Raw genomic sequence first — 27201 nt, 5'->3', positions numbered from 1 at the left:
TGTATTGGTGCAGGATTCCCAACGCGCTATCAGATTAGGATCTGGCATGACAGATTCAATGGGCTGCTTGTGCAGATTAGGGGACAGCAGGTCTTAATTTTTGTAAAACTATTTAATGTTTAGCCTACTCTTTCCAGCAAGTGTCACCAAAGACATTCTACACTGTCATTAGCTAAAAGGAGGCTGCTGTTATACAAATCAGTTCACGCTTTAGAAGGTTTAAATAACAGCATCTTATTCTCCAGAGTACGGAAATTCATTATCCTACCCATAGATGATGGGGGAGCAGCAGCCTTGAGACATGTTCTTCAGTGACCCTTACTTTTCTAAGCCCAGGGAATTTCTCAGGTATCAGCCAACAGAGCAAAAAAAAAATATTTGAATGTCAATCATTCCTGGCCCATGTGCTCTTTCTCATTCAAGCATCTTAACTCTAAAGTGATTGGTCTTTTCCCTCTGGTGTCAGGCTGAGTGATATAGCAGCTCTCTCAGTTGTGATATTAACATTTCAAGTCAAGATTCAATTCACATCTCCATCTGAGAGACAAGATACAAGACCTTAGACCTGCAAGCACTGCAGGGGAGTTATTTTGATTCTCAAAATCCCTAGTGTTTTACAGACTGGAAGTCTTAATAACCAAGAGGCCACAAGTTAAAATTCCTTCTATAGAGCACAGAAATACACTGTTGAGATTTCAAATGAACACGGCTTCTCTGGCTGTAGTAGTGTCCTGGGGTGAAGCCGCTTTATTCCTTAACTGTCCGCTTAATGCCCAAGGATACTGTGGCTTTAAGATGGACCCGGGGGCAGGGCCAGAGCCATGGGACCCGGAGTGCGGGGCAGTTGAACGGTGGAGCCCAACGGCTCGGCTCGGGGCTCCAGGGTTTTGGCAGGGCTCAGGAGGGAGTGCGCCAGGAGCACTGTGCTGCTTTTTGGGTTTCTTTTGTGTTCCGGCTAGCGGGGAAAAGGTTCTATTGCTTTTTTTCTTGTTCTTTTTTCCCTTCCCCTTCCCTCACGGCCTCCCTTCCCTCCTCGCTGGTCCGGGGAGCCTGCGGCAGTAGCCCCAGCGGGCCCGCAGGGTGGCCCTGGCTGGTCCAAGCCCGTGTGTCTGTTCCCTCTCCGGGAATTTGCTGTATTTTGAAGTTTTTTTTATCCTGTTCTACCCTGTTCTGTTTGAGTGATAATAAACAGTTTGGGTTTTTTCCCACTTTTACTTCCTGTGACCCATTTGTCTCATTGACGGAGGAAAGAAGGAGGCCCTTGTCCCTTTGGAGGAGGTGCTCATCCTGGAGCGCTTCCTCCCAAAATTTTGTCTCCAAAACTGAGACAGGTAGAATGCTGAAACCTTGTTGCTTTTTGGGAGAACCCTAACAAGCACATTCCAGTGGCATGTCCCAAGCCTGACCAACAAAAATCCAGTTCTCCCACATCCGAGTCACAGCTGCTTGCCCCACCAGCTCTCACACCAGAGCACATTCCTCCACAGAGGCTGTGTGTTGACTATCCATGGGCCAAGCCTGTGGATATGAGCCTTGTGGGAACCTAGAATGCAGAGAATATTTCTCTGCCTGTTTTGAAAGGTTGTACCCCCCTGAACAGTACTGCTTTTGACCTTTGTCCATGGGAAAATTTGCCTAGCCTCTGGGAAGAATTTGAATCTACAATGGTGTGAATTAGGTGATAGAATACTATGTGAGATTATCACAGGGTGAAAAATTTAGAGTTTTTAGGTCTATTTGCACAGTAAATAGATAGAAGTAGAAAACCTGGAAATGGAGGATAAGTTGTAGTTAAAAGCTTCTTTCTCCTTCTTCACTAACTCCATATTTTGCAGCAATAGTGGTTTGGGATGATTGGATACAGAATTCCGCAGTTCCTGTCTACATGATTTAGGAACTTGTTGGACATCGGTAAAAAAGTGAAAATCTCTTGTGTTTTAAGTTTTCATTGGGTAATTTACCTTTTAAAAGGCTGTGAAATCTTGGTAAATTGTCTTCTTGCTGCATTCTCTGCTCTGTGCTATGTCTAGGGCATGCCAGTGGCTTGTACTCCTTAGATAAGAATTACTAAACACCTATCTGGAGACTGAGAAGCATGAAGTCCCATTCGCCTCCTTTTTTCTCCTGGCAAAAATCTGAACGTCTCCCCCATCAGGGAAGACAACAATTAATGACGCAGACAGAGTTAGAGCCTCAGGACTGGTAGCTTTCTTTTTCCTGTTTTTCTGAGGAGATGCAGCAATCTGTGGCAGCAGCTGAAGAAAAAAGTCCCAGGGGTTTGGGTCACTTTCCTTGGTAACCCTTCTAGCTGATGATGGCAGATGTTACTGGTGCAAGATGTTACTCAACTGAGTGGGTCAGAGTTTTGCCATGGAACAAATAAAAAAATTTTTGGACTTCTCTTTTTCCACAGGTCACTCAAGTCTATTTTTTGAGCATGACTTTAAGGAGGCTTCACTTACGTTGTTTCAAAACGAAATTTTCATCTTGAACTGGTTCCCAAAAACAGGCATGTTCTAGAAATAGCTACACCATCTTTATAATATTTCTACTTTCTCAGAATATAGAGAGCATCAGAAAGAAGACTTCTCTTTTCACAAACACATAGATGGATGTTTTGCATGTTCACTTTTCACTCTAGCTTTTTAAAATCCTTTCAATACTGAAGAAGCTATCCAGGACTCCAAAAGAAAAAAATCAAAATAACTTTTCCACTGTGTCATCTCTGTAAATTTGAGGAGTTTTGGAAAGTTAAGTGTGGTTAGAAATGTAAGAAACAAAAGCTAAGAACTCTTGTCATTTGCTCTATTTTTCTTAGGAAAGAGAAGGAACAATGTTTAGATTCTCTCCCCCCCTCTTCTCTACCAAGTACAATTTTAACTTTCCAAATTTTCAAGTGGTAGGGCCAAAGCTGTAAAACCAATTGTCTCAAAAATCAACACACTGAAAAAATTGGAAAAAAATACTTGCCCTCAGTTGCCACCATGGGGTTTTTTCTGCAACTCTTTGACACATAGATACCGAAGTATTGTGAATAATAGAAAGAGACAAAGAGAAAATCATATTTAAAATACAAGAGTATGAGGATATAATAAGAGAGATGTGAATCTTCTTATAACATATAAAGGAACAGAAGGATATTATTGACTAATGTCTTATTTTTCAGATCCCCAGACTATTGTATATCATCCTGAGATTAGCTCAAAGCAAACAGATACACACTTTAAAATTATGATTTCTTTTTCTCAACACAATCAATCCTTGAAGAAAAAATTAAGCATAAAAATGCAAAGTCTAAAAACTGTAAAAAGCAAATTGGAAGGAGAGCTGTACCTTAGCTGACTCTATGTGTAACTGCAGTGCCTAGTCTCAGGGTCAAAAAGAAGGGCTATTCTCCACTTGACACCCCCAGCCTAATGCCAAAATGTCAGCAGCAACCCAACATTCTTCCATCCTGTGGACATTATTCTGCCTTCCTATTCTGCCAATACCACCCAAATACATTTGAGCTTGTGACATGGCAGCTCTGAACCACACAGTGTGGGAACAATTAACAACTACTGCAGATGTGGCACCTGTGCAAGGACCACTGATCCTCAACCATGGGAAGAAGCAGGACAGGGAGATCACTGGGGCCAGTATCACTCAGCTCTAGTCATGTCCTGCACACCCAAACCAGTTCATCCCAACCCCACCAGTGGGGTGCCCACTGTGCTCTGGCCATTTCCCAAACTTGGGCATCCCCAGAAATTTACCCTTTTTCCACTCTCCTCCCTCTGGTAAGCACCAGGTAGCACTTGCTCATCTGAATACTTCGGTACCAGGTCACCAGACCTGGTAAGGTAAGTACACAACTTTTCACATCCAGAACTTAAGGACCAGAGAGACAGACTATTAATATTTTATGCACGCTGTGGCAGCTAAAGAGCCATGCAAATATGGTTTGATTACATCATTAAATCAGCCTACTTGATCTCCTAAAAGACCTTACAATGGCCCCTTCTTTCACATTGAAAACAGGAATAAAATCACCTCTAGCAGCCTGTTATATTCTCATTGATCCCAGCAGGCTGTACATGAGTTTTGTAACATCACCCACCCCTCTGTGTTCAGGAAAAAGGGGAATTAGAGTAGAATTGGGGAATAGTGCCTGTGGGGTTTCTTGTCATGTTTTTGGACTGCACCACAATCTGTGCAGCCATGCCAGAAAGAGGAGGAAAAACTAAATGCAGAAATCTACATTCCCTGTCCAGAAAATGCACTGAAACTCTATTTGAAATCCTAGTCACGACAAATACTTCATACATCACTACAATACACCTCCTACTCATAAAGAGAATGACAAGGGAAGAAACAATTAGCTGACAAATGCAAACAGCACTATCATCCATCCTCACCCTCTAACAGAAAACATAAAGGTTTTCCAAAAACGAAAAAAATGTGCATCAAAGCTGAAAGGCAGAAAACAAAGTAGACACTTAAATTAGAAATTTTTTTTAATTGAATTTTAAATGAAGAATGCTCAGAAGCTGGCCTGCTTATGACAAACCTCAGGTTTTCTGCATGGCTGGATTCACATTAGCCTCATGTATTCACGAATCTATTACCTTCAAATTAGAAATAGAATATTGCATTAGCATGCAGAAGGACACAAGCCAGCACTACAGAGGAAGCCACTATTTCCATCGTGAGCACTGGAGAATCACAGTGCAGATCTGTATAAATAATGACGTAAAAGGAGAAAACTGAGCTTCCACTGTTCTGAGGCTCCTGTGCCTGGATTAGAATATTGATATTACATTCATTTTAACGTGACAACTGTTCTGAAGAGCTAACCAGTGTTCAACACTGTTCTGATAGGAGCCTCTCCTTCCTTCTCTCTCATTTCCCTAAAAAAATAAAATAAAATAATGCTCAGATATGCTGAAATCTTTCATCCATTGATGACTTCCAACATTCAGATTAAATTCAAAGGGTTTACTGCAGCTCTCAGTTTTAGATATATAATTTACTCAGAGTTGTTCCAGTCTAATTTGCAGTTCAGAAGTGACTATCATTTTCTGACTTCAACTACCTGAAGCCTGTCTTCTGAAGAGCAGAAAAAAAATTCAACTTTTGACACCAATATCTTTCCTCTGAGAAATACTCTAAGAGATGTTACCAGCAGGTAGTCTGGCATGCCACTTGTCACCTAGTGCAAGGTTTGTACCTACTTCTTATCATCTTTAACAGAAATGACTCATGTTCCAGGCCCCAAAAATCCAAAAGAGTCTCTACTGTCGACTTCATTGCTCTGGTCTCAGCTGATCTTCAGTAGTTCTGCTTTGAAGGACTGTATTCTTCATTCTCAGATATTACCAAAGATGCTGATTCCTGTATCACACATGTTCCTTATGTTGAAGTCTTCTATTCCCTTCTAGTAAGTTCATATTTTCCAAAAACGTATCTAGAAATATTAGTGCATTTCCTGGCTTTTCTGCCTTTGGAGGCCAAAACTCTGCTGGCTTGGGCTGGACCCTTGAAGACTGTACAGGAAGCACTAGGGTACATTGCTGGACAACTTTTCAACCACATGTATTATACCCCAGAAGCGTTCAGAATTAAGGTAACTAAGACTACTGATTAACACCAAATCTGGCAAATCATTTTGGCTGAAAACGTATTTTGTGTTTAAAGCCTTTTATTTTGACATCACTGAAATACTTGGAAGCATTTAATTCCTAAACACACTGAAACATAAACATTTCAAAGCAAAAATATTTCTGACATGTGAGAGTTCTCAAAGACTAGTTTTGTTCCAAAAAAAATGCCATCTCTTCCACCTTAGCTATCTGATTTTTTTCAACAAAATGTTCATTTTTCACTGGCCCCCTTGGGAATCTGCAGGAGAATTAGGAAAAAATGAGAGAGGGGAGACAGGGAAAAAACCCCAGGCCTCAAGGTACCTGGATTGCTTTGTCCCATGTCAATGAAGGCAGAGTGGAAAAGACCAAATAACAAGCTAGCCAGTGTTGCAGCACCTCAAGCAAGAGAAACTGAAGAGCACATGGGTCCCAAGACACAGGACCTAAATAAACATCCTGCTGACTGTCCAAGCAGAAAATCTGCTTTGCTGTTAGGTTCCAGGAACTTCACATCCTCTTTGTTTCCAGGATAAATCACTCCTCCTTCCATATAAATATCACAAAAGCAGAGATCCTCAATACCTCAGCTAATATACATAATGGTAACGTGTAATACAGACTCAGATAACCATAAATATTAGGCCTAACATGAAAATCCCAGAGAGGCAAGAAAACAGGAAGTTCCTTGTTCAGAAGCCACTTAGCCAGCTGTCAGAACAAGGTATGCCAGTAACTCAGGTTGGTACAGCCCACAGACTTGAAGGCAAAATGCTGACAGATTTATGTTATAGCAATCACTCTTTTATTAATAATTTTCAATCTGAAACACTTTCAAACAATATAGTTTGAAAAGCTTAAAACCAAACAGAAATTATTCCATTTTCCCGTACTTGAATACATGACAGGTTAGCTACATTCAGTCTTGCCTGAAGGAAAAAGAGATATTAGCATAGCAAAACTCAGAGATTTTTAAATCTATTAGATTTGATTTATCTGTTATTTTAGGAGGTATTTGCCTTCTCATGCATGTGTGGTTAGGCTGGAATACAATTGTTCAAAAAGGCAATCTTCTAGTATCACTCTGCTGGAATAATGTGTACAGCATTCGCATTCAAATAGACAATCTGTGAGAGTGTGTTCAGTAAGGAGGTCATTTTATGCTGAACATCTCCATTTCAGTATTGGCAGAAAGGAAAGGGAATTGAATAACATCAGAAATTTTAAATCCCAGTTCTCCAATCTACTTCAATTTCTTCTCCCTTACCACTTCTCAAAAACTACAGTACCTGTTTTCTCTAAAACTTTGCAAGACTTAAGTTCAAATTGCCATCTCCACTGCTGGCTATTAAACTGTGCAAACCCTACAGGGGTGTAATTAAGGAAGCATTAAGATTCTTTCACCAAAGGACAGTTCATTTGTTGCTGCTGCACTGTTTTTTTCAGGAGGTTAACTTCTTGGCAGCCCTTGCATGTCCTAGAGTCAATTTGCATCCAAAGGATGGAGGTGAGTGGGCAGGAATGGGCAGTTTTATCTTTTCATCTCTCATTTATTACCACATCACATGGCAGTGCTGCTGACCTTTCTCACCTTGGAAACAGGGACCACACATTATTGGGACCGTGGGAACAGAGACAAAATCCCTTTGAAATAATCTACCTAATGATAAAAATATTAACAGCATGATGATACCCTAAAAGTCCTGATATGTTAAAAGCAGGCTGTGTTATTTCATTTACTCTCCTACTTGCCTTCTTGTCTCCCACTAAAAAGTTAAAGTACTGGTAATTGTGCAGCTAGATGTAGTTACATGTAGTTACAAACAAAATACTACACTTTGTCTTCTCCTTGGAGCAGCAGTCACTTCAGGAGGGAGTGCTGTCACACTCTGTCCTGACAGTTCAGAATCCTCCTGTGTGGCCATCCATAGCTTACACTGGCATCAAGGCATCATGTATCATGTTGCACCATTTAGACATCTCTGCCATGATCCTGCAGCAGAAACACGATTCCTTTAGGAGAACGAGGAAATTAAAGAACTGGATGCGGAAACATTTGAAACTGCAACCATTAGGGAAGTAGTGATGGAATTAGCCTGGTTACTGCAGAAGATCCTAAAGGGACTTCAACCCCCTTGTGTACCCAGAGAAAGACTTGCTGCCATCAGCAGTGCTGGTTGTGCCTACTGTGCATGGCTGAAAAATCTACATCTGCATTAATGAAACCATCAGGCAAGCACCAACAGCATCATAAATGGCAGCAAGAGAAGCTGGACAATGTCAGGACAGCTATGAGGGAGAGCAGCAAATACTCATCTCCGACACTGTAATTTCCTGACTCTTCCCATTTAGGTTTTGGGGTAGGATAAAAAAACAGTGTCTGTTTTCCTGCCATACTTCCCGCTCTTCTCCCCACGCACCCAAACTCCACATCCTCCATTTTTCACCAAATAACAGCAAACTACTCACATTTCCTTTGAGGAAAGCACATATACCCCCACTTCCTGGGCTCTCACACATCCCAACCCCCCTGCAGGGCAACCTCCTGGAAACAGCTGCATGACAGATATGGCAGGGAATAACCCAGTAAAGGATGGAGCTCCATGTACAAGTTGGTATTTAAAGTGCTTCTACAGTAAGAATAAGATAGATCCTGAGCAGGAGAATGAACCTCTCGAGCTAGTTTAAATGTGCCTCGATCCATGATTGATGGGTATGAGAGACTGTTTCATACTCTGGGGTGACTTTATTCATGTTTTCTCCTCTGATGACAATTCCATAATAAATTTCCCTGGCTGATAAAGACATCACAAAAAATATTCTGAAAACCCATTCACTAAGCCATGCATCCATGATTGTGCAGCAGCTAAATTAGCAGGCAAGTCAGTCTAGTAACAGCTAATTTGGGGAAATTATTAATTTTTATTTTAGGGAAACAATGGTTGTGATGCATAGTGATGAATCCATTTTGATTTTAATGTGTCTATCATCTGAAAAATTACTTTCAAAAATACCTTGAAAATTAACCCCTCCTACATTTTCATTCAATGAACAAACACCTGAGGAGAACAGAGAGGCAGAATGTGATTTTAAAACAAAAAAAATGCCAGTACTGATGTCACTACATAAGATGAAATTGATTGTTGTTTATGTAGCTCTTTTCTTGCCTGTAGTTCAGTCAAGTCGAAATTTGACTGTATATGTGTAGCATACCCCAAAAAACAGTTCTAAATATCAGACAAATCACAGCAAGTTAAAAAGAAATGGAAGGAACAAATAGAGAAAGAAAGGATCACAAATCTGAAGCATGAGCTGTTCTTTTCAATCAAGAACTGGTTTCATAACTCCAATTCACTTCCTTCTACTTCTGAACATAGCAGGAATAAGAGTCATCTTAGTGGAACCTTTGTAGTAACTTGGCTGAGCTCTCAGAAAAGCAGGAGAGACAGCCTACAGACACAGTCTTCTTTGCTATGGTGGCTTCACAGAGTATCAAAATTCTTTTTAGAACAAGAGAACAACTCTTTTTTTATCCTCGGGTAGGCAGCTAAGAACCAGTGCATATTCTGTGAGGAAGCAGTCGTACTGAGCAAAAGGGATATGTGCACATATTCACTGTTATTTCCTTAATGGCATTCTAAAGGAGTTACAGAATGGGTCAGGTTGGAATTGAACACAGCGGGTCATCTGGTCCAACCTCCCAACTCAAGCAGGGCCATCCCAGAGCACATAGCACAGGATTGCATCCAGATAGTTCTGGAACACTTCTTGTGAGGGAGACTCCACAACCTTCCTCGACCTGCTGGAAAAGATTTTCCTAATGCACCCCAGGAGACCCTTGGCCTTCTTGGACACCAGGGTACTGCTGGCTCATGGACAACTTGGTGTCCACCAGAACCCCCAGGTCCTTCTCCACAGAGCTGCTTTCCAGGAGGTCAGCGCCCCACCTGTAACAGCCTGAAACAGATAAAGAAATTCTCTCCTTTTGATGAATTATCTTTATATATCAGACAGGTGTTATGAATAAATAATTACACTGTCCTTTATCAAGACATTACTAGCCTTAGATGATATAACCATCAACTGATAACTAATAAAATTCCCTATATTTCCTTAGATTGGCATCCTAGAAGAGATCCCTATTTGAGTCTAGCCTTTTGGCCCTAGCTCTTAGGAAACTTAATTCATTACTATGAGAAATTGCAGGAACAAGTTATTTCTATAGAAATTCTCCCTTATATGCAGATAAACTTTATTGGATTTGTTTGGGGATTTTTTTTTCTTGCTGCATTATAAATGCTAAACTGTGTGGAATACACACTGTAAAGCACCAAGCAGGCTATAAATTGTATGCCAAATATCACACCTTATGGACTGGCTACATTAGCACAGCGAGGAAGGAAAGTTGAGTGCCGATATGGCATGAATAATATATGATGTATCCTCAGTTCTGTAATCTCAGTATTTGTTTTCCCTTTTACCAATGAAAGTAAGCAAGAAAAAATTGTGGATTTAGCAAGTGTATATTTCATTTCACATGGAGAAATATTAAGAGTTATTAACTGGACCCGTTTTTAGATGGCATAGTTGCCTCAAGTTACTTCAGTTTTTGGCAGTGCTACAGAATTACATACACAAGTGGGCAGTTCCCAAGTAGCCAGGCATTTCACCACATGGATACAGACCAAAGAACACAGAATTTAAGTACACCCCTTTCTTCACTGGAAGACTACTGTAGTGAGATAATAAGTAGCCTTATGCTACGTATTAGCCTAATTCTCTTTTTTTCTCATCCTTGCAGCTGAGTGTCCCTTCTTTATCAATAGGGAGGAAGGCTAGTGACTAATGTAAACATGTCCTCTCTAGGGGGCCGGGAAATCAAAAAAATCAAAAGCCCCAAATCAGACCAAATAGTCCTTCACTTTAAAAAAAACCTCATTCACATATATGATCCTAGATCCCTGCAAAAACCATATATCAGATCTGCCCTGAAGGTCTGAGGTAAAGAGAGAGACCAGGCGTTTAAAGAAAAAAAAGGTCATAGGGATTATTTCCTTAGGGGAAAAAAAATCCAAAAGGCTTTGGATTTTTTTTTTTTTGAGGCTTTTTCACCTCAAAAACAACAAAAAAGAAACCTCACAACATGAAAATTCCTCTAAATAAAGCGAAAAAAAAACCAAAAACAAAAACAAAGCAAGAGCTGGAAGCAGTCACCCAGCATGGAAAATTAACTAAAAAGATGGAAAATTATCAAACAGAACAGAAAATAGTCTTATAATGGGAAATATCAGGCAACCCTAGTAAAAACTGAATCTTCCACTCCCACCTGTAATCACCACCACTGCACTCTTAATAGGTAATCTACAATTAGACACAGATGGTGAGAGAGATGGTGCAATCTTCTGTTGATACTTGTGGTTATATATTTTGTTAAACAAAGTGCTCAGGCAAATTAAGGGCACTCCTGGAGATTTCTCCTTTAGCTCTCCAAGATCACCTCTCACATCAGAGGGCAAGAGTTAACAGCCGAAACAAACAATGTAAAGACAAACTCTTAATACAGATAACCTGGATTATGATAGAATATTGTGTTTCCTATTGTTCTAGTGAATTCTAAGTGATGATAGACAGTCTATTCCACATAAGTCTCTTTTCCTACAAATGACAAATGAATTTACTAAGAATTCTATTTTGGACAAAACACAAAGGAAAAACAAAATCATCTTATGCACAAGTGCATGCTGAGAGGTAAAAGCAGAATTCTATTACTGAAAAAAAATTCAGTAGGATATTTTATAAAAGCCCTTTTCTGTTTTTAAAATAAATTGCATTGTGTTCAGAATGCTTCAAGGTGGTGTTTGGGTTGAAATCCATACTTCAACAGGGTTGATATGTAAATACTAAGTTAAACAAGCTCACTTTTCACAGTAAGACCTTGTTTTACTCCCCATAAAATTCCACTGAAAAAAATATTTTCCAATAATTTTTAAACGTTTTCTTCTCTTGATATCAAAGAATATTAAAATACACTTCTTTAGAACTTCTTTAATACATCTACAATGTTTTTTGTTTAATAATGAAAACACTGATTTGCTTCTTAGACATTTAAATGTGTCTTAACTTGAAGACCAATTTGCAAATAGTTTTTTTCTATTCATGATAAGAGAAAATTAATAAGGCAGATGCACAAATGCTCTCAAGGAAGGAAAGATGCCAGCAGCATGTTTTGAAAATGCAAACAAAAATATATGTCTTCCATCTTAATTAAATATCCAGGAAGAAAAAAACCCAAAAATTTTCCCAGAGTAAGCAAGCAAGTGGACTCTTTGCACATCCCTCACCTTACCCCTTCTTTTTGCGGTCTTTCTGCAAGCAAACCACTAATTACTGTATTCAGAACAAAGAGCCAGAAACCTGAGCTGAGCTGAGCCACTTTTAATTCAATGCTGTTCCATCACCATCACCAGCGAAATGAAATTAGTTTGAGCAGAGGCAAATAATTATAACCATTATAAAAGAAATTCTATTTCTTCAGGTATTAAGATGTCACACAGTTTAAGACAGTAACAGCTTCTCCTGATAAAAACCATTAAGCTTACACTACATTTTCCCAGAAATAAGAATAATTCACATGATGAAGTGAAAAATTCAAAGAAAATTTATGATTACTAGGACTAGCTAATTTACTAGTCTTAAAACTGATCTCAGAATGGAGAAATCTCTATGGAGTTACCAAATCTTCAATTTCATAGAACTTGGTTAAGATCAGTCCCTTTTATCCACTGGACTTTGCACAATATTGTTGTGGATACAATATTGCTGCTAGCAAGAATTTTCTTGCTTCTTTCCAGTCCCATGAAATATCTTTCTCTCTCACGAAAATAGTAGCAGAGTTCTAGAAACTACGAACACCTGCGACCTTGCAAATCTTTGTTTATAGTACAGTAGAAAAATATTTTGACAATGGATGTTTTGGGATTTTAGTCAATCACCCTAAGGGATGGCTGATCCTTTGACCAATTAGACTATGAAGAAAAAAGTCTATAAAAGAGTTGTAAAATAATTAAATAAATCAATCTTGCTGCACAATTCCTGCCTGTTGGATCTCTCTTCTCCTCCTTACCACTGCGGGGCACCATGATATATACGTGACAGAATGTCTTTAGTCTCAAAACTGTTTTGACAATTTAGAATCAGTTTAGTTAAGTAATGTAAGGCAGAAAAGTCCACAATCAGTTGCAGAAATATTCTGCCCCCTCAGAAGGCAAAACTGTTCTCAGAATGGCCACCTTTGAAATGCACATACTAATTACTGTTAGGTTTGGGCTTATGATTGTCACTTAAATTGTAATGCTTTCTTTCTTTTCTCCCCGAGACATGGCAAAATACCCTGGCAACAGGTATCTTGTCTCTCAACATACATCATTACACCAGCCAAATCTATAAGACTTGCAAAGAACAGCTATCAGACTTTTAACCTGACAGTATTTGCTAAATAAAACCCCTGAGTGAGAGCTGCAATAGCATCAATCTGGATATTTTGAAACTGTGGCAACTCTGACAAAAGTCAATTCAAGCAGACAAACAGACACTCTCAGATTATCATGCTGTTTTAAGGATATGCAACTACATATGTATAAAATCGAGGGTTTTGTCTTAGTTCCACTGTGATGTCTTACACCAATCTGGTTGTTGCAGCCAAAAACCTCTTTCTGACATAAACTTTCTTTCCTATCTAAAGGAAAATAGTTGGCTTAATACAGCTTAGAGTTTAATTAGGCACCCTCTAGGACTTTTTCTAAACCAAAATGCAATGCCTTCTAGGCAACCCCAAGCATTCAAATCCTAAACAGCCCTGTCAGCCATGAACAGCAATCAGCCTTAGCCATAGGGAAAAACATTGTGCAGAAGTACCTAGGCTCAGGCTGGAGGGCTGCAGGAGTGTCATCATGAGTGTAAGTGCAAAAAAAGGTGAGGGGAATGCTCCAACTAATTACTGAATGAGGGACCTGAGTAGGCGAAAAGAAATGAAAGAGCCCATTTTCCACTCTCCGGGGGCACATGCATATCAGTCATCAGCATGACACCAGTAATCCACACGCCAGATTTGTTCAGATTATTATGCAGAATGAAGAGAGCAAAGGAAATTCAGACCCAAGTTTCAAAAAAAGTTTTCTGCAAAGGATTACATCTGTAATGATATTTTAACAGTGGTTAAAGAGGACTATGCACTCACCACAGATCAGTTTGCTGCCTGAGACTTTGCTAATTATATTTTTCTGAGAGGACTGTCAAAAAGTGTAGAATCCCTTCACCAGAGTATTAAACCACCTGTTACATTACCTCCTTGAGACCCATTCCCAGAACCTCTTATGATCCATAGGGCAGGTCCCCCTAGTGTCAGAGAGGTTTTTGATTCATTATTCATCTTTATTATAAAGACTTTCAATGGACACTTTTTATTCTGGGAACTGAGGTCACAGGCATATGTAGGACTTTCTCTTCACTATTATAAAATAACTAGACATGTAGATATCTAAACATTTAGAAAAACAAAACTGAAGTAGAGTAAATCGGTTTTACTTTAGAAGGAGGTTGAAACATTAATGCAGCAACATTCACCCAGCCACTGGTCAATTTTCTTTGCTTCTTTTGGGATCAAATAAGCCTCATCTTCCTTGGGTTTCCCCTCCAAGATTCTTCACACACATTAAGCATTAGAAGTCAAAAACTCAATCTTTTATTTAACAGGAAAGACAAGGGTCTTCTTGGCTGCTTTATAGGGATATAAATAGGACAGCACAAGGTGAAGAAATGAGTCGAGAAAACTTGCTGACTGCATTTTGACACAACTCTCCAAGTTCCCTGTTTTTAAGAGACACCAGTGTTTGAACTCCCAGAGGCACAGCTTCAGAAAACAAACCTCATCAAACATTAAACACTTTAGACTGCATAAGATTAAGAAGTGGGATTTTTATAAATCCTTCTTATGTTCAGGATCCCTAATGCCAGCAGAAGTTTTGCCCTTATTAAGAAAGGTGAAACTACTAGGCAATTGTGGGATATGCCCAGCCACTGCCCTGGAGGGATGTCTGCTGAGATAAAAGATTTTGCAATCGCCCAGCAGGACTCCCTGGAAAGGTGACTACTTTGAGTCATGGTGAGGAAAAGTAGACCCACAATCCTCTGGGAGACCCTATGCAGATCGTTCTGTAACCCATTGGTCTATCCCAGACCCTCTGTAATCCATTGGTCCCCTTGCTGATCCCCTGTATCCCTATAAAAGAAGACCAATTCGCCTCTGTGAGGAGAGAGCTTGTCCCTGGCTTCCCTTCGCCAGAGAGGACCCACAATAAAGCTACCTTCGTGCGGAACCAGCCACACGGGCCTTCTCGTCTCTCTCTCTGGTCTGGTTTGGCCTAGAGGCTGCCCTGCAGAGCTGAGCTGGAATCACGAGCTGATATCACTAAAGAGCTGACAGCTTCTGCAAGGGCCCCTCTGCCAGCAGCTGAGAGGAAGACACCGGACCCCGGGAAGGCGATTCCTTTTGGGACCATCTCCCTGGACCGGTCATCTCTTCCTGGGTCACAGCCTCGGACCCCACCACCAGCTGTAATAGGCAATTACAACACAAAATAAGTTTTAATCATTACTTAGGAAGACCAGGCTTCTGATGAGCATCCTTTTCTCTTGGCTGCCAGCTGAGAGAAACAAACTGGTGTGAAAAGTATGAAAAAATACTTGATAATTTTCTTTTCACACAGCTAATCCAAGCCAAGACCTTTTGCATGTTCACAATTACTATCTTTTTAAAATCAAATGTGCAACTACTGCAGTCATGAAGAGAAGGAAAGGAAGGCAAGGAAGGCAGGAGAGGCAGAAAGAAAGGCAGAAAGAGAGAAAGAAACAAACGACAGGCAGGCAGAAAGAGAGAGAGAGAGAAAGAGAGAGAGAAGGAAGGCAGGGAGGGAGGCAAGGGAGGCAAGGCAGGGAGGCAGGGAGGCAGGGAGGCAGGGAGGCAGGGAGGGTCTGCATAAGAAAAACAAAGACTGACCCCTCTTCCCAGGGCTACCTGCTGAACTGAAAAAGGTGTCCTCTTGGAAAAAGTGGGCACTAGGGCAGCATGGCAATGCGATAGATCATTTTCAAAAAAACCAAGAAACTTATTCTAGATTTTTTTTTATGGAGATTCCACCCATACAACACCAGGCATCTCCAGTCCAATGGAGAAACAGATAATTTTAGTCTGGGTTTCAAACTAAGGATGAACCCACATCTCATTTATGCTTGAGTTATGCCTCTTTTCTTTAGCCTGTTCTTCAAATGTAGGGACTGCTTATTGCTGATTCCATGGAAGAAAACCCCTTGATGTCTTTCCCAGGAATCAGAAGGAAGCGGAAAAATGGGTACTCTAGCAACAAGTGAGAAAGCTCCTCTCCAAGAATAAACAAGTTTTCCCTTCCTTCACAACACTGTATCACTTATCACAGTTACAAATTATCATATTCAGTTCAGTATTGGCCAACCTTTACAGTGGCATTGTAGAAAGACAAAGTTTACATTAACTGAATGTACTTTGAATAAGGAAAATCATTCAAATAGAGAAAAGTTGACCTACGAAGAGGATTCATGCAAAACTCACTGGTGTTGATGGAGATGGAAAGAACTTCCTTATGTAGAGGGTGGCAGAGCACTGGAACAGGCTACCCAGGGAGGTCATAGAGTCTCCCTCTCTGGAGACATTCCAAATCCACCTGGATGTGTTCCTGTGTCACCTCTCAAGGTGACCCTGCCATGGCAGGGGGGTTGGACCGGATGAACTGCAGAGGTCCCTTCCAACCCTTCTGTGATTCTGTGATATTAACAGGATACTTTTATCTCAAGGGCAGTCTCTGTTACTCTGATAAAGTCCACAGAGCCTGTAGCACAGTGCAGGGTGTGCCTGAACCTCAGCAGCCAAGGCATCACCCTTTCTGGGCTGATCATGTGAGATGAAGGGAGCCCAAATGCCCAGGCAAGGACTGAAGGTAGAGAGGCTGTCTGATTAACCAAACCATTATAGATAAAACACATTTTAAAATGCACCGATTTCTTTCTGAATGCAGCTGTTATTTTTCACATGGAAGCTGGGAAAAGATCAGGCTGTGGCCCCCAGCAGTCACAGTAGATGTATATTATCAGGAATATGCTTAGGGTGACAGTTATAGTCACACTTTCTCCAGAAAAGCAAATAATTTACAAACCAGACTTGATATCTCGGTTTGTTGGTAATGCAGAGCACTCCTCCCAAACACCCATGTGGCCCTGTGAGCCTCGATTACCTCTTTGATGCTAGATCTTCCTTGGAGAACTCTGAAATGAAAGTGATGAATGAGGTCCTGTCAGGTGCCATTCCCTGGGTGGCCTTGAATCCATCTGTTACACTGCCAGCCCTAACAATGATGAACATAAGGCAAGCAGCTGACAACACCTCTACCAATTACAAAACTTTAAAAAAAGAAAAAAAAAGAGAGAGAGATGGAAAAAGGTATGATTGCCACCATTTGATGCTTCACTCACTCACTCTGCCTTCAGAGGAGCTGCCTGGGGAGGGAATTATGAAGTCTGTTTATATCACTATCCCGAGCTCCGCAGGCTCTGTGCTGGAGCGCAAGGTGCTGTGATCTTCCAAAAGCATCTCCAAAGCGAAGCCGCTCAACAGGATCAGCCACACACACTCACACAAGTGTGCATGCACAAACGCACCAATAGCTTCAGTAATATAGGTGGACGGCAAAAAGGCAGGAAGGGTCTTTGCATGGAGTTCCACAGGCACAGTTTATTGCTTCCACACTGTGAAGGATCCCAGAGGCAAAGACTGAGAACAATGAATAGTCCAGGTTTAAGTACGGGAGTAGGGTGAGCACCAGGGACCAATGGTCTGAGGGCATGGGGGCGGTACAAAGAAAGGACTAGGGAATGGGAACCAATGGGGAAGCTCTGGGGGTGTGGCAAGGGGCAAAGGCCAATGGGGGGAACCTGGAGTGAAGAACTTTCTAGGACATGGAACATATAAAATAGCAAGGGGGGGAGGGGCCACAAGCCAATCAAGAACGCAGAACTGGGGAACATTACCATAACCAAACAAAGCATTTTGGGAGAGGCTTCTCTTCTCACCCTAACCAAAGTCTCTGGTACTACAGTCTTACCCAAAAACTCTCTTTGTTCTCTGTATCACAGGCTAACCAGCCACCACATTTTTATGCCATTATATGGAACAGGATATTCAACATCCCTGGTCTCCATCCACTAAAGCATCTACTAAAGCTGAGCATTAGATTGCTCAGGTGCATTGCCTTTTCTTTTGTCTTTTTAACTGTCTGTGGTTTATGCTTATTGCAGACAGGGATTCCAATGGGTTTGTCACACTAACAATGACCACAGAGCAGTCTGATGACACTTCTATTTCCATGTGCCATGGACGTGGTGTCTCTGCTAGTCAAGGAAGAGTCTCACAAAAGGATGAAAGCTAGGAAGAATTGCTAGCCTGGATTGTTGCATTTATGGCAGACCACAAAGCAGCCTGGTTTTCTCCATAATTCTAACATGTGATGAAAGGTTCTTACACAAGAAATGTTCCTCTGGGGATTCTCTACTTTTTTGTCTCCAGCAGTCACACATGCCTGGTTTTATACCTTAAAACAAAATGCATACCACTGCACTTCCATTCCAGAGTCACAAGAGTCTCACCCTAAAAAAATTCTGTTTAAACCACTATGAAAGAAAACTAGGCAGTTTTACTTTTAAACGAAAATCTTTTTCTGAGGCATCTTTTCATTTTCCACCTCTAAAACATATAAAATCCAAAACTTAGAAGTGTGTCCCTCCCCACATGTCACTTCAGTGTTTTATTTTAAAAAGGCCAATGTGATTATTTTCTGTCCTCATCACGACTCAGATTTCCCATGCTCTCTCTGACATTTTGCACCACAGAAAACTTATATTACACTGGAGAATAAGGAACTGCAAAACAATTCTAAAACAAATACCTTTTCAAACAAATGCTTACGCGTGGATTTTGCTCAGAACTCACAGTTTTCATTAAAAGTTTAATGAAATTGTTTTGTTTATTTTCATTTTTCCAGAAGGGAGAAGTTTCATAAAGTTGATACTAACATTTTAAACAAAGGCTTTTACTTTTAATCAGCCACTTGAGTTCTGCCTATAGCCACTAAAATGAAACATCTCAAAAAAAAATTCATCATGGAAATAACTTCATCTTAGAAACCTGCCTTTAGATGTACAGATCCCTCAAGGTGCTTCTCTTTTGTCATTTACTATTGAGGGAGTGAAAGTATCTGCTGTGGACGAGATATCAAAGTTTGGTTAATAGCAAGTGAGATACCAACATAATGAGTAATATATTGCAGAGGCCTTTCCTTTGTTTTCTCACATCTAGGTACAAAAACTAGAGTTGACTAAAAAAAAAAGTGATAACTTATTTCAGGAAACAACTGCCTTTTCATTAAAAAAATACTACAGCTCTTGAAAATTCTGTTTTAAAATAGAATATCCCCTGCACTAAAAGTAACAACTCTGCTTCTCCTGTTCATGTAGGATAGCACTTCAGGCATAGAAAGAAGTACAACACAGGAAGTACTGTTGACAAAAATTTTTGCAGAGGCAATGCAAAAGATCCAGTAGCAAAACGATCTGTACTTTTGCAGCTTTAATGTTATTTCTTTTAATTATTATGTCAGTTTAATACAGCAATATATACTTGTTTATATGTATTTTAGATGTAAGTTTTTATCATCCTTGTGGTCTTACAAGGTGAGCCCTCAGTGCTTAGAAACATGTTGCAACACTCTGTAAGCAAGGTTTGTGTTTCCAGTAGGCAGGTCCCAAGCTGTTCAAGCCTAGGACAGACTGATCCTGCAAATTGCATTATTCTCTCCTGTGACCACAGCAGAGACTCAATTTTCTGCACAGATTTAAAATCATCTCTTATTTAAAGTGAGGAATAAGGGAAAAGGCAGCAATCCACCAGATGAGTGCTGCTGAGAACATAGTATAGACGATGTTCACCACTGGATTAACATCTGGCAGACATTGCTCCAGAGAGGATACTGAGTAAGCCCTCTTTGTGGCAGCAGTGATCTTGGTGTTCAGACTATAAGTGAAAGTAGTAAATAGAAAGACTGTAAATAGAAATGCTAACTCTTTTTTCTAGTTGGAAGGCACAGGAGAAATGGCTTTGACTGTTGATAAGTTACTGGATATGAGGTCCACAGTACAATTAGAGAACCAAGTTAATTCTGTTCTTTCAGCCTAAAAAAGGCAACCAATCAATATTTATATCTGTATTACCTGGAGAAAAAGAACATTATAAAAAAGAGTTACATTTAAAACAACTAAATCTTTAAGTACTCAAGGCAATATACTGCAAGCAGTTACTGGACTTGCCTGATCAGTAATAAGCAAACAGCAGAAATGCAGGAAAAGGAAAAAATAAATTTTTAATATGGGGTTTTTGAAATGCCAGAACCATAAATAATTGTTAGGTGCTAGTGACCTCAAAAATCACATCCAATCCTGACACTCAGCATCTTGAAAGTGAGTAATGGTTCTTTGGAGGTCCTCCCACGGGGCTAAATGTACAGACATCTCAATATCTCCTGTCCAATTCCTGAACAAAAACATATTAGCAGATGCTGATGGGAGTAGAGAGATGCAATTACACCAGGAAATTACACCTGCCTCAGACTGCTGGCACAGAGAAGCAGAGGAACACATTCAAGGCTTCACCCTGCCCATGAACCTGCCCAGCCCTCTCCCATGATCCATCCAATGGAGAGCTCCTCTCTCCCTGTGCTACTCCCCGCAGTTGTGCCTCAAAACTCTTTCTAGAGGCCTCCAGCACAGAAGAGTTCATGACACGCACAAACAGTATTTACGAGTGGTTCCCTCTGAAAAAGCTTTCCAAATATTTTATCCAAATTTCAGGTTTGAAACAAAGCCAGAACAAAACCTACTCTTATGCTCATTTTGTTTTCAGACCAGTTATAATGTTCTTTTACAATAAAATACTGGAGAGTAAGGCAGTGTTTCACACCCAACACAGCACCAATGGGTTTTTCATACTCCCACACCACAACCTATGTGGTCTGGAGGACCACTTTGACAAGCAGACTGGAGAAACCCATATAAACTTTCCAACAACAAAACTATGTAGTCTGGGATTTCTAAGAAATGCAAAACCTTACAACCTCTAAAAAGATAAGTTCTTTCTGGCTCTCAGGGAAGTTTTTGTGCTCTGATAATCCACTGAGAGCGACTTCTCCTAAACCTGGGGCTAACTGAAGCCTTTATGTAATTCCCAGAGACAAATTAATGTTTGGTGTAAATACAGAATATAAGGATGAATGGCTGTTTCATTTTCATCAGCATTTAAAAAAAAATCAGATTTTTCACTTCATACCTCAGAGCTAGCTCTTAACTTCATATCTTTTCCTGAAAATAATCACTGAAGTCTGACTAATCCACACCTCTTTCCATCACCTTTCTATCCACTAGTGACAAATAAACTTTATTTGCAAGTTTTCTGTAAAGCATAGAGCTGATAGACATAAATGAACTGTCACTGTCAATAAATACTGGAGCTAAGAATTCATCAGTCCTGATAGGACTCTTCTATTTGAGCTAATCAACTCATGCTGACATCTTAAACTCTAAGAGTCTGACCCAGAAGCTTCCAAAGCATCCCAAAAATTATTCTGATCGATGGACCAGATTAATTAAAGAATGGAGAAAGATTCCCATATTGCTGCTAAATTACAAGGGTGATTCACTTCTAAGGGTACAAGCCTTTAAAAATGGAATTAAACCTAGCAAACAAAAGGAGAAAAACCAAAGCTCTAGGAAGAGTCCTGCCAGTGCAGAAGTAGGGGAAGGATAAGAGTTATCTTTACTCACTTCCAACTCCCACCCCACAAAAACTGAATGCAATGATGGAGTTGGGGGAAGTGTTTAAATGAAAACCTAGGCTTGCAGCACCTCCTGACAGGAATATATGGTGACTCACTGCAGCATCCTACAGTATCAGCCATCCCACCATCCCTCATGCTAAGGCAGACAGTAGCAAGAAGCACTGGCACTTCCACACCAGGAGCTGAGCCCCTGGAAACTACAGCCTGGGCTGTGCAGAGCTCCTTAAACCTCTTGTACTTTTTGAAGATTGTATATTAGGCTTGAGAACCTGTTTCATTAGCCAGGCAATGATCTGCCCTTGTTTGTGAACTCGTTAGGCCTTCAAAGTTTAATGTTCCTTAAAAAATTGCTCAGCAAGGTAAGATTTGGGGGCTGAAAGGAAACTCTAAGCTAGTTTGTTGTTGTTGTTGTTGGGGATTTTGGGGGATTTTGTTGTGCTTTTATCCCCTCTCTGATTCCATGGAGCTCTTCTGTCAGAGACTGCATCTGTCTGATTGCTACTTATGCACACAGAGATCTAACTAGTGTGGTCCTGCTGAAAAAAATACTTTACTTAAAATAAATAAATAAATCAATAAAATAAAAGAAGATAAAAGAAAATAATAGAAAGCTAGAGTCAGAACAAAGCACTTATTTAACTTAATGCCCAAAGTGCCCTTCTTTTCTCATACTGTATGTGCTGCTGTTAACTTCTAGCAGAGGAACAGATATTTCAGGAATCACTTCAGAGTTAGTTCCACAATGGCTGAAGACCAGTCAAAAGAAACATCCAGAAAGTAATAAGCTGTAAAAAGGGAAATGCAGTGAACTTGCTTCAGGATTTGTTCCTTTCAAATTTCTTTCATCATTTCTGTGGCTGGAAGCACCGCAGGGTGAGAACAGGAGAAGACTTCGTGCAATATTTGGAGGTGGTGATGGGTAATCCATATTGCCATCGGTACTAACCTGAGGATAAAAGATTTAAAGAAATGGCAACACGGGGACTCGGGTGTGGGAGGTGTGAAAAGAAAAAAAATTAGAAAGAACAGTGAGATTTATGTAAACCCCCTGGGAGTGCACTGGAAATTTCTGTGATGAAAAATTGAGATTGCTCTGAGTGAGACTTTATTGAAGAAAAAAGTCAGTGTTATGTAAAGGGAGAGAGGTTAGCTGGGTCACTTACCAGTGTGTCCTGATTTTCCCAGTTCTTTCCCTAAAAGTGTGTGCATTGCCATATGAGTCTCCAAATCTTGCTCTGAAGTGAAATATCATATGGATGGGAAAACTTTTCAGAGTTTGATTGTCAAAACCTAAGGCAGTATATGTATGCAAGGATGAGGGGGAAGAAGACCCCAACACAAAGAGACTTAGCTTATGTGGAAGCATTTAGACAAATATACCTCACTACAAAAGGCTGTGCTGTCAGTTCAACACTGACACTTGCAGAAACAAAACTCAGCCTAACACCAGCTAAGCAAATGAATGATACTGCCCTTCTATTCCTTCCATTAGTTCAATACAGGCAGGTTTTATTCCCAGCCTTCATCCTCATTTGGATATAGTAGAAACCTTTATCACTGTGGAAGATACAGAAGTGAGCTCTGACTATAAATTCCTGTCACTGAGGATATAGAAAAGCAGAGAAACAGCATCATGAGCTGTGAAAGCAATAATGGAACTTTAATACCATAATCCATGCATGTCTGAATTTAGTTACTTAACACATACATCCCCAGGACTCTCTTGTCTTCTGGTGTGCGTTCCAGGCACAAGCACATATTTAATGTTTCTTATATTTTCTCACTGCAGATCATTTTTGTGGTCACAAGAGAAAGATATACTTTGCACTGGTCCTTTTCCCTTTATGCTGGAAATTGTTGGAGATTTGCATTAAAAGACACTACAACCTGTGGTGTTACTGACTTTCAACAATTTTGATGCTCTTCTGCTATACACACTCCTGAGAGAGCATGAAAGCATCTCATATCAAACAATGTCAAAACCAGAAAAACTTATAACCACTATAAAAACTTAAAGCTCTCTGGCACTTGAAAGCAATTTGATCCCTTTGCTGCACTACTAGCCATTACTGAACTCATCCAAAGAGAATCAATTTAGTTTCCACCCTGCCTAACCTACTGAATCCCTCACTACACAAGATTTTGGCCGTAAATACTTCGCAAAAGACAGCATGGTTTATGTTATGTCACTCTCAGATAAGCATAAATCCACTTGCATACAAGTCAGCATGAGCTAGTTTTTCCCGTATGTAACTGGGGACTGCTTGTCATCTTCATTATTTGGCCTGAATTCATACAATGTTTAAAAGAAAGAAAACCTTCCTTACCCTGGATGACAGAATAATGCTTATAGGAAGTTTGTTTCAGCTTTGCTTTGTTTAGCAATGTCTACCGAAATCAGGACCTCTTCTCCCTCTTGTTTGCTAGCAGTGTCTCAATTGAGCTGTGTCTAACAACTATAGTCCAAATTTACCAGAAAACTATACAGCAGAAGACAATTTCTCAGAAGGTGCTCTATGCAAGATGTATTAAATACAATAAATTTACACTTTCTTCTGGCTTACTGCACTAATAAAATACATATTAAAAACATTCCTTTTTGTAGCAATTTATCTGATACACCTCCAGCAGTATGAAGTGTGATGTAACAACACTTTTAAACAAGTCCCAGTCAGGAGTGTAATTCTGTGACTGTTGGATTCAGTAGCAGGAGTCAGTAGAAGCAAATGTAATTCTTTTACACTGACTTCAATGGATTTGGCTGACAAAAGTCACTGCTCGCTCAGTCGGCAGATTTACTGGTCTCTGCTCTGGAAAGCCTCGGGCTGCCTAGAGAGACGGCATGGGCGATCCAGTGGCTCGGCAGGTCCGATACGCGACAAGTGTTGGCTGTAAAGCTATCATCAAAGCAGAAGCAAAGAGTAGAAATATAGCCCAGACTCCGTGCCTGTATTTCTGCTTTCTTTATTCCTCCTGTCCCGGGAGAGATGAGAGAGTCTGTTCAAAGAAAGAGAGGCAGGAGCAAGAGGGGCGGGGCTAGCTGGGATCACTGCTTTATTTGGGGAAAGGGAAAGGGGAGAACTAGGGGTGGACCCGGGGTAACCAGCCAATCGGACTCTGTTTCGGGGGGTCCGTGGTACTTTCAAGTTTTACCCGTGCTTGGAACAAAGGGGATTCAGAGCACATGGCAGAGACAAGTCCGGACGTGCCTGGGGAGTCTCAGGGCTGGGCTGCACCTCGGGGAAGGCAGCAACATTTGGCCTCTTACTGCTTTGAGAACTGGATTTTGCAAAAAGCTCGGCCACCAGTGTGACTCCGTTGGACATGAACCCCATAGCCAGGCGAGCAGGAACCAAATCAGCAGGATTCACCCCACTTGTCCAGGAGACTTGCTTTCTAATACAAAGACTTTGAATGCAACTGCCGGTTTCTCTGAGGTACAATACTGCCATTTTGAAGCACACCAAAAGGTATTTATGGCAGAGAGTAGAGCCCATGTGGTAATTGGACGGATTTGTGTCTCCCAGCAAAGTCTTCATTCTTTCATCACATAGTCCTACAACAAAGGGGAATGGCTTAAAACTGGAAGATTGAATAGATATTAGGAAGAATTTCTTTACTGTGAGGATAGTGAGGCACTGGAGCAGGTTTGCCCAGAGAAGCTGTGGGTCTCATCCCTGGAAGTGTTCAAGGCCAGATTGGATGCGGCGCTGAGCAACCTGGTCTAGTGTAAAGTATCCCTGCCCACAGCAGTTGGAACTAGATGGTCTTTAAGGTCCCTTACAACTCAAAGCACTTAGCACTCTATGATCCAGCTGACTACACTGGTATCTTTTACCACATAACTTCTGTGAGGCTGCTTGCCATTTCCCAGGCAGATTGAGAAAAGTCAGGTTAAGGAAAAAACCATCACTCCTATCTAGGCATCCATGTTTTGCAACAGTCCTACCCAGAAGAGCTGAAAAACAACAATCAGTCATAGTACCACGTAAAGAGAAACAAAAGGATAGTTTACCACAGGTATAAAAAGAAAATTGTGCTTTTGAGAGTCTTTTTTTTTTTCTGCAAGTTGTAGTTATCAAACACTACTTTACACAAAGAGGTGTCTCTGCCTAACTCACTGGGAGGAGACTGATTAGCTTTGGAATGAAACAGGTTGGCTCAAAATGCCAACAACCTTTTGGTGGAGGGCTCTAGGACTTCAAGGAAGGTTTGGAGATTAGAATGAGAGAAGCTTGAAAGAACACTCTGAAGACCCAGAACAGCATGTTAACAGAAACAAATGGTTAGAAATTCCTAGAATATAGACTGTAACACTTGTGTTCTCTCTGTGACATGAGAGACTGGCTACCATGTGTGAGCAGGGCAATAAATGCATTAGTAACACATCAACATTTGAGAGGGCTCCTTATATTTCCAGCTTGTGTTAATACATCATTCCTGCTCAGTTCACACAGTTCATTCACAGAGGGATATCATTTAGCTTTTCAAGAGACACAAAATAGAGGGCATTCCCTTGAACTTCAATCAGTTCAGCAATATAAGGCATTATCCAGTAATAATCCTTTTTTTTCTGAAATCTCAAAGGATCCCACTTACTGCTCAGCAGGCAATAACAGGCTACTTTTATGACTTAACAAATTCTTATGTGCATTTTCTGTATTCTACATTATCAAGTTCCATTCCTTTTTAAAGACTGCAGTTTTACAGTTACAGGCAAATTTTGATTACACCAGACAATACCACTAAAGAAATATCTACCAAGGAAAACACAGAGTAGTGAAGGAAGCTTACAAGATCTCCTGAAGTACGATTCCAAGTCATGCTCTGGATTCACATCACCAGCTGCTGCCAATAAACCTAGCAGCAAGCAGGTACAATTCCATGCTTTCCAACTCAAACCTCTTCAAAATGCCTTCACTGTAAGGGGCTCATGGATCACCCAAGCTCAGGCAGACAATGGACTGACTAGACATGAGCAAATTTCGGTCACTGGATGTGATTCTTCAGTCTGCTATTTCTTTTGTTGCAGAGGATGAGGCACTGAAAAAAGCCCCTAGTGTTTCTCCCAGCAAGCAGAGAGCCTTCAGCTGCGGGAGGTGTTAACACCCTGCTATCATCCAAGGCAATAAAGCATTATTTACAGAGCTCTGCCCAGAGGCCTGGAGCTTCCTGCAGGGTTGTAGCCCAGACCTTTCTATTTTTTGTCGCAATGACCGCCACTGACCACTGCCCAGGCTAGCTCCTGCAGTATGCGACAGGAGTGGGGAGCAGCTGGAAGCTCTCGGCTTTAAAGTTGCTCGTCAGGAGTTCAGCTCTGCCCAGGGGAGCTGAAGCTCCAGGCACAGTGGCTGTCAGCAGTCCCGACGAGAGAGAGGATAAAAAGTAGCAAGGAGGCTTGCCACACGGGATAATCCAACTTTATTGGAGGCAACCCCCAGGAGACAAGCCTCCAGCAGCTCCACGGAACCTCTTATAAAGGGAGGTGTTACAATGGGGATGGCTTAACTGGGGACCAATAGAAATCTCTAAGGGAGGGATATGGATGAGGATAGACATTTCCTTGGGCCAATAGCCTCAAGGGGAGGAGGGAAAGGGATCACACGTCCCAA

General features: G+C 40.8%; 1 long non-coding RNA gene across 1 annotated transcript; it reads left to right on the top strand.

Moving 5' to 3' along the window:
• Positions 1-2076: 2076 nt before the first annotated feature.
• LOC121674291 lies at positions 2077-15153 on the top strand. Its single transcript, XR_006019515.1, has 3 exons — positions 2077-2202; positions 10640-10641; positions 15141-15153. It is a non-coding gene; the product is annotated as an uncharacterized LOC121674291 (long non-coding RNA).
• The last annotated feature ends 12048 nt before the right edge of the window (positions 15154-27201 follow it).

The sequence above is a fragment of the Corvus kubaryi genome, unplaced genomic scaffold (assembly GCF_017639235.1).
Source record: "Corvus kubaryi isolate FWS band 111438036 unplaced genomic scaffold, C.kubaryi_AGA036_p1.0 67, whole genome shotgun sequence".
NCBI lineage: Eukaryota > Metazoa > Chordata > Aves > Passeriformes > Corvidae > Corvus > Corvus kubaryi.
Note: the sequence above shows the minus strand (reverse complement) of the source record. Positions and strands in the feature narration are given on the sequence as shown.